At 34.3% G+C, this 13,252-nt stretch overlaps 1 protein-coding gene and 1 long non-coding RNA gene across 3 annotated transcripts in view; one reads left to right on the plus strand and one right to left on the minus strand.

Annotated features, from left to right (window-relative positions):
* The window catches only part of Ncc69 (sodium chloride cotransporter 69), a 520,228-nt gene that overhangs the window by 231,020 nt on the left and 275,956 nt on the right, over positions 1-13,252 (plus strand). The window lies entirely within an intron of this gene.
* On the minus strand, positions 7,746-11,467 carry LOC138698078 (uncharacterized). The gene is made up of 3 exons (XR_011331685.1): positions 10,926-11,467; positions 10,701-10,839; positions 7,746-8,548 (listed from the first exon to the last, which is right to left on the minus strand). It is a non-coding gene; the product is annotated as an uncharacterized lncRNA (long non-coding RNA).

The following is a 13,252-nucleotide window of genomic DNA, read 5'->3' on the forward strand; positions in this document are numbered from 1 at the left end:
TTATTATTATTATTATTATTATTATTATTATTATTATTATTATTATTATTGTGGTGATTTTATTTCAACAGAAATACATGTTATGATAAAATAATTTTTCAGAGGCACTACAGTTTCAAGAATTGAAAGCACTTAATTAAAGGCCAAACATTGAAGAGAGTCGAAGAATTCAGAGTATATGTTTAGGAGCAAGTTATGTAGTGTGTTGGGAATTAGCTAAGGCACTAAAACCCTTCACGGATGGTGAACTTGTAAAGAGATAAATGGTGCCTGAACAAATTATAGTTAATTATATCTGTGTACTGGAACAACTCAAATTTGAATTCACAGAACACAGATTTAGTGATTTTAGACATATGGAAAGTGATATTAATATTTTTGTTAATCCTTTCGTAGTAAATTTAGTAGGCCTACAATCCGTGAGAGTGCAGTTCCAGAACGAGTTAATTGATTTACAAAGTAACGTAGAATTGAGAACTAAATGCAGAGAATATGACTTGACAGCATAGAAGTATTAAAAAATTAACAAAACGAAATATCCCACGATGAGCTTATTCGCTGCCACTATGTTAGCTACCTTTGCCTCGACTTACATGTGCGAAGAATTATTTTAGAGAATGAAAGTTGCTAAATCCAAACATAGATCCCGATTAACAGATGATCATCTTTTGAGTCAGCTGCGCATTGAGTAAATTCGTTAGAAATAGATTTCCGATTACTTGCAGAAAAGAATGCACATGTTGAACAGACCGCAATGTATGATGGAATATGAAAATAACACTATCTATGATATAATAATAATATCATAACTATATTAAATATAATACACAATGTAATAACTGAATATTACAGTGTATATTCTTTCCTTTTTCAAATTCAGTTTATTATTCATATTTGTAAGAGTATGAGGCGGCCGGGTAGCTCAGTTGGTAGAGCAGCTGGCTACGGACTGAAAGGATTTTTTCTCGTTGCCAAATTTTCATAACGGCCCCGAGGTTCACTCAGCCTCCTATAAAATTGAGTACCGGGTCTTTCCCGGGGGTAAAAGGCGGTCAGAGCGTGGTGCCGACCACACCACCTCATTCTAGTGCCGTGGTCAGGGAAAGCATGGGGCTCTACCTCCATGCCCCCCAAGTGCCTTCATGGCATGTTACGGGGATACCTTTTTTTATTTGTAAGAGTATGAGAGCGATGCCACAGGCGGTGCTGCAATGTAGTTGCGGAGCCCAGTCCGTACACTGTGTGTGTTATGCAGTGCAGCATCATCCGTGTAATCGGAACTTTTACAATTTTGAGCATGCCTGTGCTAAGCGAAGGGTCCCGGGATCGATACCCGACCCTGGAACAATTTTTCCCTTGAAATTATTCAATTAATCAGCTTTGACTGTTTGCTTTATGGATAGACAGATAATGCAACTGACAATGATTCATCACTCAAAATGCGACCAATAAATTGAATAGGAATGTTAAGTTTGTCTTTTTATGAGTGATTAAGTAAATGATATTGTGTTATATGTCACATTTCAAATGCATGATTGATCAAGCAAGTGGTATTTGTAGGTCCGCAACCTACAGCCGCTGAGTTTGAAAGCTGAGTTCATGAACTTGACAGGCTATATGGTCTGGAGGACGATGGAAATTATGATGCGAACAAAGAAGTTGCGTGGTCGGTACGTCAGTAGCGACGTGGCCGTTGGGTCGAGATTCTCAGTGGCTGCAGGTTCATTGCCCGCATAGGTCATTGGAAACATATTTTGAAGAAGGTTAGACAGACTAACGTTTTAATTACTCACTTTAGAGTACTGGTACCTTGCTGTTTGCAAATGTATTGGAACAATTTTGTTCTGTCTATCTTATGAAACGGATTATTTCATATTTCAGAATCAGGACCTCTATCACCACTACCACGTCGCCGTTAATACTCGTATCACCATGAGGCCTACTACTCACCATTGATACTTACGATTGTCACCATCATCACTACCAGTATAATACCACTAGCAGCATCACCACTACCACTATCACAACTAATACTATCACTATCACCAATTTCTGTCATGATCACGACACAGTCACGTCATCATTTACAGTTGTCACCTTCACTTTCTCCATCATCATCAGAATTGGCACTATTACAGTCAGTCAGTTTCATCCCCGTCACTTCGCCGTAATGGTTATTGTCATAATCACTGTCATTGTTATAGTCATTGTCTTAATCCTGCCATCGTCATTGTCACTTTCAACGATAATACCATAAATTCTAATAATTTTGGGTCTACTGGGCATATACAAAACTGAGACTATTTTGACTAGGGTTACCATCCGTCCGGCAAAAGGATGACGTGTCCTCTGTTTTAATCATTTTATCCTGTCCGGCAGGCATTAAAAAAATTGAAATGTCCGGCATTTCGCATTTCTTCAATTCCAATAGTTCTGCGAGCAGTGAAACTTTCTCACAACTCTTAAAAATGTCAATTCTATTTATTTATCCCAAGTCACAATGGAAGTGTTGAGAGAGTATTTTCCCTAATATCTGCCCAATGGACAAATCGCATGCTAACGGAGACAGTCAGAGGTATCATCATGGTGAAATATAATTTCAAGGATATGTCCTGTGAACAGTTACATACTATTTGTTAGAAGATAGAAGTTTGTCTCTTCAGGTTCTTGTGCACAAAGTGGGCTCCACCGATAAGTACAGATGTAATACTGATCCAACAACTAGTGAGAGACCTAACTAAGGTGAACCATTGTTTTTATATTTAATTTTGTTCATACTAATTTTTAAAAAGTTCCCCTTTTCCCAGTAATGTCCTCTTATTTTAGATTCCATGTCCTCCTATAGAATTTCTTCTCATGGGAATCCTAATTTTGACGTAGAATGTGTCTTTTTTTCGAACCGAGTATGGGCACCCGTTCTGGGATCCGTAATGTCACAAAAATAACAATTTCAAATGCTTACTGTAATAAGACTATGAACTACAGCCGAATGCTAATATTATTGATAGTTAGGCCATGAACCAGTGTACTACTGGACGTGTGGAAGAATATTGTGTTTTAAGAGGAGTGTACCGCGACGTAATAAGAAGGAAGTGTTGGGTGTTATGACTGTTCGGTCTGACCTGTGTGATCCAGCCCACCAGTAGACTATAGTCCGGGTCAGCTTACTTCATACCCTAACGGTGAAACCTAATCATCAGGGAACGGATTTATATGGACTAAAAATATATGAAATATGTAAATATATATGTAGTTATTTTTACCAAAATATGGAATTAAATATGGATTTTTACCAAAATATGGAATTAAATATGGACTTAAAATTATAAAAAAATGACTATGTACGTTAAATATTGGTACATTTTAATCAAACTAAACAAAAAATATAATGGACGTACCTTATCTTCCAATGTAGTTTCAACAAAACACAATTTTTATTGTCTGTTACCATAACAATAGGTTACAAACATTTCTTTCAAGTGCTGAAAAGTGAATCTTCTTCTATTGTCTCTGAGGATAGATTTATACTGACTAAAAGAGCGTTCGACGTCACAAGAAGTAACTGGTACATAATTCAATTTCACAATGTCTGCTGGGGATAAGTCCAAGTTAATCTTCACTGTTGATTCACCACTCATCACAGCAACAACCTTTTGTAGTTCTTCATATCCAGGGTTTTTTGAAAGTACAGTGTCCACCTTAGCTCTTACTGCATCTGCAACTTTACCTCTACCACGATTCAGTTGTTCCACAGTACTATTTATAATTTCAAAACTTTCAGATAGTGAAAGGTGCCTATTTTGGAGACTTTTGAGCGTTTTTATGATGCATGAAAATGTATGCTGAATGTGAGCTAAGTCATTCTTCACACTTATGTCACAGGTAACTGTTTTCGCAGTATCAATTGAGACTGCATCTTCAGAGTCCAATGCAAGGAGAACATTGTTAATAGAGTCTATATGTTCGGCATAATATTCAACTGCTTCTAGCCATGTACCCCATCTAGTTAAAATTGGCTTTGGTGGCAATGGAATTTCAGGGTACATTTCTTTCAACACGTTAACTCTACTGGGAGCTTTGAGAAATACTTTTTTCACTGATGAAATCAACAAATCTACTTTAGGGAAATTGTCTCTGACCACTTCTGCCACACGATGAAATGCATGCGCCACACAAGTAAAATGAGTCAATTTAGGATATACAACAGATAATGCTTGTCCAGCTTTGACCATATAAGGGGCAGCATCGCTAATAAAGAATAACACATTATCGTACATAATACCCTTTGGCCACAGGATACCCATAGCTTCGTTGAACAGTTTAACTATAGTTTTGTTATTGCACTTTTCTAGAACATCACAATGTAAAAGAATTCGTTCAGAATATTGTTCACTTAACAAACCGATAACTACATTACCAACAAGTCTACCTTCTTTGTCGGGAGTCTCATCAATGGAAACCCAAATTGAACTATCTTTAATTTCATCTCTTATCTTCTGTATTGTCTCATCGTAGATGGATGGAGCATACGTCTTCCTAAGTGTTGACTCATCCGGGATTGTATGTTGAGTATATTTTTCAAGGAATTCCCTGAAGACCTTATTCTTTAGTTTGTAGAGAGGAATATCAGCAGAGATGAGAGAACGGCACAGGTCGATGTTAAACTCAGATCTTACATTCGATGTTGTTGGTTGTGTTAAAAACAATTGTCTCTGCTTGGAATTTAGTTGTTTGTTGGCCTGATGTTTACTAGTTGTAATGTGTTGTTGCACCAGGAACTTTTGTGTAGATGATACTGCACACTGACACAAATTACAAAATAATATTTTATTGTCAGTTGATAAACCATCTTCTTTAAATTCTGAAATGTAACTTGTTAGTTTTGATTTTAAATTGACTGAATGACGTACTTTTGGCATATTTGCCGTCTTTATAGTATGATTTACAAAACTGAACCTATGTGTACTCTGACTGGCATTTAACTGTTGAGCTGCACAACTGAAGTCTGTTAAAAATTTTAAATTAAATTAATACAGTTTTGTAACTTACTTTCCCATTGTTGATAGGACTGCTAATTTTCAAATAACTCTGATGTTAAAGGGATTACTGAACATGTGTTTAAATCTCTATTGTTGAAATGTATTTTTAAAAGTTAATGGAATTTTGTTTTGTTTTATTGTTAAACCTAATATAATATGGACTGTTTTATATGAAATATGGAAAATATATGGAAATTAACGAAAATATGTACTAAACTCTAAAATATGGAAAAATATGGAAAATAAAAGTAGGATTTTTCAACCCTACACATTGTGAAACATAAAGATAATGCAAAATATAAATTATATTAGCTTTATAAGTATATATGTATTTACATATAAATCCTTTCCCTGCTAATCATTATTCCCCCCATTACTACATATTCTTGTGGATTGTAGTGATTTTATAGTTTGCAGGTTGAATTTTCTTTTGCCAACTTCGTTTCTAATTTCGATACTGACAAATACTACAAATGGTAGTGATTTTGTAACTGGTATGTTGGCAAGTGAGGCAAATATCTTATTTGTCGGTACTGGAGTTCCATGAAATTAAAATTGTACTAGATTTCTGAGCCCGTTACTGGAAACTAGTGAAATTTGAACATACTAATAATTAATTAATATCAGTATTAATATTAATACATAATAGTTATTTTATGTGTTGCGTTGTGGTTATAATTCAAGACTATAGTCGGGTAAGTTTTCGAAGTTGGTACTAATAATTTCATGTGGTCAAAATATATTTTTAGGTTAGGTCTCGTGAGTTAATTGTTTAGTCAAACCAATGAATTTCGTATTGCCAACAAAATACAGTACTTGACATGTTGATCCCTTTCCCGCATAGTTTGTCTACGAAAATATGTTACAAATTATTGAATTATTTAGAATAACCTTCCAACATAAAGTATGGTAAGTAAATAAGTCATTTAGCACATAGGATCTTGTGATATCCGGTAACAGTTGGCAACACTGACAAGACGGCAATATTTGCTGTTTAGGAACTGTTCTTATGTGAACCTCACTATAGTGATGAGTAACTCGCTCTTATGCTGGGTTGCAAGAAAGCATTTATAGGTTCGTTAAACGCTATTGGTCCTATAACTCTTCATTTAGCGTAAGTAAGCGTTGCAAGAACGACCTTTAAAGCTATTGGTTCGTTAAAGCACTCTGTAAACTATAGGTCGAAAATCGGAGCTGTGAACTGTTAACGAATCGTTATTGTACGTATATTGCTTGTTTTCTAAAGTATTAAGTAATTTCGTGGATATGTTAACATCAGAAACAGGTACGTAAAATGTAATATAGGCTACATATATCGCAATGAACTCGAGATTCATGTGTGTATAGGGAAAGGTGTGTAAATAAAACAATTTCATTGTTTTTATTATAGAATCGTCTGAATCATCTGATGTAGAGGTTATGTTGGATGTGGTACAACATCTACAACGTTTACCAAGACCAAGAATACTCAGAGACAGATCTAATCCTCTACAAGAGTATGATAATATTGATTTTAAGATTAGATTTAGATTGTCGAAAGACACATTCATGGCTCTCTTACATGAAATAGGGCATCACATTGAAAAACAAACTGCACGCAGTAAGGCAGTATCAGCAAGTAACCAGCTGTTGATTGCCTTGCGCTATTATGCAACAGGAGCATTTCAGACTGTGATAGGGGACCACATACACGTTAATAAATCTACAGTTTGTAGAATAATAAGATGTGTAACTGTATGCATTGCAAGAATGAGAGAGCAATATATTAGTATGCCTCAGGGAAATTCTTTACAAACAGTAAAGCAGGATTTCTTTTCAATTAGCAATTTTCCAAACGTTATTGGTGCTATAGACTGTAGCCATATGAAAATTCAAAGCCCTGGTGGACACTTGAATGAGATGTACCGAAACAGGAAGGGTTATTTCTCCATCAATGTCCAGGCTGTCTGTACAAAGAATCTGAGGATTCTTGATGTCGTTGCACGTTGGCCTGGGTCAGTACATGACAGTACTATATTTGATGCCTGTCTTCTACGTGCAAAGTTTGAAAACAATGAATATCCCAATTGTTTTCTTCTAGGAGACAATGGATATCCTTGTAGGGCTTATCTGCTGACTCCACTTCTTCATCCTGCTACAGAAGCTGAAGAAAACTACCAGAGGTCGCATATAGCAACAAGAAACACAGTAGAGAGATTATTTGGAGTTTGGAAGAGGAGATTTCCTGTCCTGGCACTAGGAATGAGGACAAATATCTACAACATTGGCGACCATTGTGGCGACAGCAGTTCTGCACAATATAGCTAATGAACATAATGAAAACTTACCCGAAGAAGATGTTGATGTTGAGGTGGTAGATGTGCCTGTGGAGCCTGTTCGTAACAATGGAAATGCAACAAGAACAGCATTAATAAACACAGTGTTCTCCAGGCAGTAATAATGGTTTTCATGCTTTTATTTATATAGGCCTATGTACATTCTTACATTACAATATTAACTATCACCTACTTACGTGAAAAGTTGTAAAAATCATTGCAAGAAATACTGATATAATAATACTGAATAACATGTATATAATTATTGATTCAACATAGTCAAGTAATAATTAACACATACATAATAGCTGTTACCTACTACCTAGAATTAAAAAAAAAAACATATAATCGAAATATTGTAAATTAAGTTTCAGCGAATTTTAGACCTAATTATTGTTTACAAACAACACTGTGGTGTTATGTCATAAGCTGATATGTACAATTTCAGCAAAAATATTTTGTTGTCTAAATATGTTGCAAATGTTGTTTTTAACGTTACTGCAAAACATGGTATGTCTACTCCCATTAGTAAATAAAAATTAATAAAAAATATTCCTTCTAATGTGTTCTTGATTTTTCCTCAAAGAATCATCATTAAAACTGCTCTCTTGTGAAACAATGAAAATGTACATATCAGCTTATGTCATAACACCACAGAATAATATGATTAATAATACTGTAAGACGACACAGAGTTTTCAAAAGAAGTAATTATATGTATAAGGCAAACAAAATGAGAAATGAACATGAAATTGAGCACAGTGAACTTTTTAAAATTGTCTTTTTGCTTGATCTAATTTTGCCTTCGCAATTTCTAATTCCACTTTTAGAATTTCTCTTCTCAATTGGGATTCCTCTTCTTCCGCTTCATACTTTCTTCTTCTTGCTTCTAATTCTTCTTCTTTAATTTGTAATTCTGTTTCCTGAATTTTCTGTTTTATTTCACACACATTGGACATCTCCAGCACTTTTTTCTTGTTTTTTACTATTTGTGACGTTGCCATAGCTTGCACACTTTCATACATATCATTCAGGTTTCTTTTTCGTTTTACAGAAGTCGTGGGTGTTGGGGTTGTTTCTACTATCATTTCCTGAGGTTCATATATATGTAGGCCTATGCTTGCTTCACTTTCCTCTACCGGCACAGTAGTCTCTGACACTGATGTAAGTGCCTCCAAGGGCAAGGAAATCGTATCTGAAAAAAAGGGGAAATGTAAGGTACATGTACTAGGGTGAAAAAAATCATTATTTTTTTAATTAAAATCAAAATCAGTGATTTTTTATTTAAATAACATTTTTTAATTTCAATCAGATTTTTTTTTTCAGAATTTGTTTACTTAAATACTAAGTTATTTTTAATAGGATCTTTTTTACTAACCAAGGTATTTTTAATAACAAATGATACCAATAACCAAATAAGAGTTAGATTTTTTCCAATTTTAAGTTAAAAAAACATAGGCCTACTTGAAACAAATGAAACCAGACACTTCACAACTGAATGCTCTACCTATAATACCAAACAGACCCCTAGTTAATTGCATGTCTGCACCAGAGAGTGTAAAAAATAATGATTTTATTAAAAAATAAAAAACAATGATTTTTTAATTTCAATCAGATTTATTTTATTGAAATAGATTTTTGTCAAATTAAAATTCTTATTATATAAATCATTTGAAATTATTGTTTGCTTCAGTGTTCATGAAGTAGGCTATCTAGGATGAATAATGAAGAAGCAATCTACAAGTACATGCTGTGTTTTAACAATAATTTTAATTGGGATATGGTACATTACAACATATTTTTGAACCAGTTCTTTTGTTTTATAGGTAAATGCAACAGAAGGAACTGTTTATAGCATAACAGAATTTTACAATTTATTTATCTAAAATCCTCATTCTGATTTTCACTTGTCCAAAAAACAAAGGGACTAAGCTGATTTGGCTTAATTTTCAGAGGTCTCAGGGTGATCCGTAACTAACGATCTCTTTTATTTTGATACTGAAGGTGCAACTACTGGATCTGTCTCTAAATTTTGATCTTCATTGTCAGATATTGGAGTAGACCTCACCAATTTTTTTCCCTTTATTTATATTTTATACTGTTACATTTTTTAATATGTAACTTCACTGCAGCAACAATCTCTACATTTCTAAACCATATCATTTGCATTTAGCTATCATGACTTTTCCACTTGAAGTGGGAAAAATTATAAAAAAAAATAATTCTCTCCAAACTGGATCAAGTTTTAGGCCTGGGTTACTTATTTTAAGTTAAACAGCAATCTTCTTGCTACACTTTTACAAGTAGAACAACTTAATAAACTCAATAAAGTGACTCTTCTCTAGCATAGCAAGTATCTACTAGATGTTGACTCAAAAATGACATAAAACAAACTGGAAAAAAAAAAACAATTTAAAATTGAACAAAATGGACTACAAGAATAAGAAAAATGATTTTAATTATTTACCCATTGGGTGTGTTATTGTTAACATATTGGATGTGTCTGTAAATTATTATTTCAAAAATTAATAATGAACGTAATTAAAAAAAATGATTGACTGATTTTTGTCATAAAAATAATTTGATTTAAATTAATGATTTATATAATAAAAAATCTAATGATTTAAATCATTCCACCCTGACATATACTAACAGGTAGAACGAAGCAGGCTTTTAAAGCGAGTCTGATATAGCTTACAGAAGATACAGAAGGTCTATTATATTAATTTCATAATCTCATAACCTCTAACGTAATTAATTCATCAGTCACTAGGTGTCCCCTCTGCTTTTTACAGTTTCAATGCAGAGAAAAATCTATGATTTCCAACTGGTATAGGCCTAATTTGTATAGCACTTGGATCAGTTATAATCAACTGTTACTACAGTATATGTACAACAAGCAAAGAGTTAGTTGTGTCACACAATTAGAATGGAGTGGTTCAGTTGTCTCTTCATCGACAAAGTTATGATCATATACTATATTTATATTTCAAGAGTCTGGATTAAAAAAAAATAAAACTAACATTCAGGGCTATCGTTAGCTTTTTATAATGCAAACAACAGTTAAGTGATGTAATAGTTCTTGAACTAGAACAGAAAATAACATAGAAAATTTACTGAGCTCTCATAAGTATGTTTAGGTTCTGTACATAATACTATGGTGCATAAAATTTGAGTTGTGACGATGTTGATATTAAATAAGATCTGTTAAACAAAAATATAGGATATTTTCAGCATTATTTTTTTTGTAATCAATATAAAACTTCGAAGTACTTATTGTATTTTCACATAGGCCTATAACTCCTATAGCAAAATGTGTGCATGCAACAGTGCGATATTTATCTTACCATGGTAATTTGTATCACTGTCAAATTCATTTGTCAGTGGTGTAATTTGTTCGGAAATAAGTCCGATGACCCTCTCACTAACTGTTCCAACCGTCGCAGTAGAAGCAACACTACCACCGCCAGTTTTATATATTTCAACCTGAAAATATCATAAGTAAGGTTAGGTTAGACGCATGGTCAATGATTTCGCGTTTATATTATTTTATTTGTTTCATCACAACTTACCTTTTCTGTACTTCTCTCTTTTCTTGCTCTCCTCTTCAGACAATCATATAAATTCCTCAATTGTTCAGAATTCCGTATACCGGAATCTTGTTGGGCATTAAATTTGTGGCAGATTTCGCCCCAGCACTCGTGTTTTAAAGTGTTCGTTACTGCATCTGTCGTTTTGTTTTCAATGACGTCTTTATACTCGGTAATGATGTCTAATAACAACATTTTTTCTCTTTCTGAAAAATTTTTGCCTCTGTTTCTTCTTTTTTCCATTTTATGTTGCTTATCGCTTGCAAAAAAATACTACCGGTAACCGTACTTCCTACCAAAAACACAATATTACCATCGCGACATGAACGTTTCATACGAGAATTATTTGCGTCGGCTACGATGGCTCTGTCGTTTTACATCTTTTCCGTTTATAGACGGAATACCTAACAGATCGTTAAATATCACGTTTGCAACGATCTATACTTTAAAGACTGGAATAGTTTAAGGGTCCGTTACTTAACGAGAGAATAGCAATTTATAGAACAGATTTCTTGCAACCCAGCATTAGTCTATCTACTTACTTTTTCCAAGGGCCAAAATCCCTGAATCAAGCTGTAACTTGTCAGACCACTCCTCCCTACGGGCGTAAGGGCGCCTGTTACATGTAAAATTAGGCATGCCGACGGTCACTCTCAGTAATAGCTCGTCATAGAAAACAGCTACAGACATGTAATCGCAAGTTTTGCAATATTAAAGTGATAATAGCCATGTGCGATACACTTTGAATGGATCATAGTGACAAGTTTGTTGTGAACCGGAACTAACTTCGTAATGTCGCATTATATGAAGAGAAAATCTGTTGTATGCCCTTAATTAATTCATTTATCATAGATCCATCCTGTCCATTTGTAAAGGGAAACAGAAATAAAGCATTCCAAACAACACAGTTACTGTGGTTTCGTTTCATTCCCGAAACTGGGTGACATATTTTATGCTTTATTTATTTCTTAGTTTTATATTTTTCATATTTATGAGACCCCTCTTATTTTCACATTAATAATTATACTATAGGCCTACTTCTTACTTTCACCTGCAGTGGTTACTCATAATCGGATAGATAGGAATATAGCGTAACTTGAGCAGTGATAGAGCGGTCTGTAATGAATCCTTTCTACTAGTATAGAAACTTGTCGCACAGGATCTGCTGGTAAGTAGAACCTGTCCATTTGATGATCAAAGTCCCTCGTTAGCCTTGTGGAAAATTTTATGAATATATCTTACACATGTAATAATTAATTAGTTTTATTGGAATTTCACAAAACAATTCTTCTACCGTTTGACTTACATTTGCGAGTAGTTGTTGCATAATTATGGTAGAAAATTAATTGTTGGTCATGCTGTAAATATATGATAATGTGAGTTCAGACCTGCGCCATTTACTTGTAAACTAGTCAGTTTCTCAGAGATACATCTTGTGATTTATGTTGCTAAGTTTTCGTTTAAGAGAATGTTATAAGTAAATAAAAGGTAAAGGTAAAGTCAATCCATGATAGGTCAAAATAGGGCCAGAGGGTGGCGAGAGGCCAAGGTTCCACTTTTACAGACATCCCTACTGCATTTAATGGCAGTAGAGATGTCTGTCCTACGTGCCCGCAGCCTTTACTTCCAAGGAAATGTCCCTGGTACTCCATTTCTGTTAGAGACTGAGTAACCGCAGGGCCATAGTGCTGCTGAAAAGATTATATCAGTGAAAAAGTCTATCGGGAATCGAACCCGCGACCTTCAGGCTTGCAGCGTTACGCTTTAACCACGGTGTTACTGCGTGCCTGTAAGTAAAGTACAATTGGATTCAAAAAGAAAGGGCCGACTCTTGGTAGTTTAAATGTAAAGTTTTTAAGTCAGGTTCACACTAGTAAACTCATTGCGTTCGAAGGCAATGCTGTGATGTTTGTTCCGGTTGATTCCTCGGTAATGATCCGTCTACAATACAGAAAGGGCAACGAGGTACTGAATAAGTTCCCAAACTCATACTTCGCAGAAATTAATATTTGTATGCGGTATTATTTCTGTAAGTATAGCCATGCTACACGGGGGAAATTACAATTAAATATCTCAATAAACACAAGACTGCAATAATAAATGGAGAGAACACGTAGAATGAGTAGAATTATCTGGAATACAATATAAATTGCTTCATTACAAACCAGTTGAAAGGAGAAACGCTCAAGAAAACGCTGATCAGACAAATATTAAACCATTTTGAAACCGAAACAATCTTGACTTAATCCGTGTCATAAAATATGTTGATTATGATATCATTTCTACTTGTTTGTTGACAAATGTCCCAG

This window comes from Periplaneta americana, chromosome 4 (genome assembly GCF_040183065.1).
Source record: "Periplaneta americana isolate PAMFEO1 chromosome 4, P.americana_PAMFEO1_priV1, whole genome shotgun sequence".
Classification (NCBI taxonomy): domain Eukaryota; kingdom Metazoa; phylum Arthropoda; class Insecta; order Blattodea; family Blattidae; genus Periplaneta; species Periplaneta americana.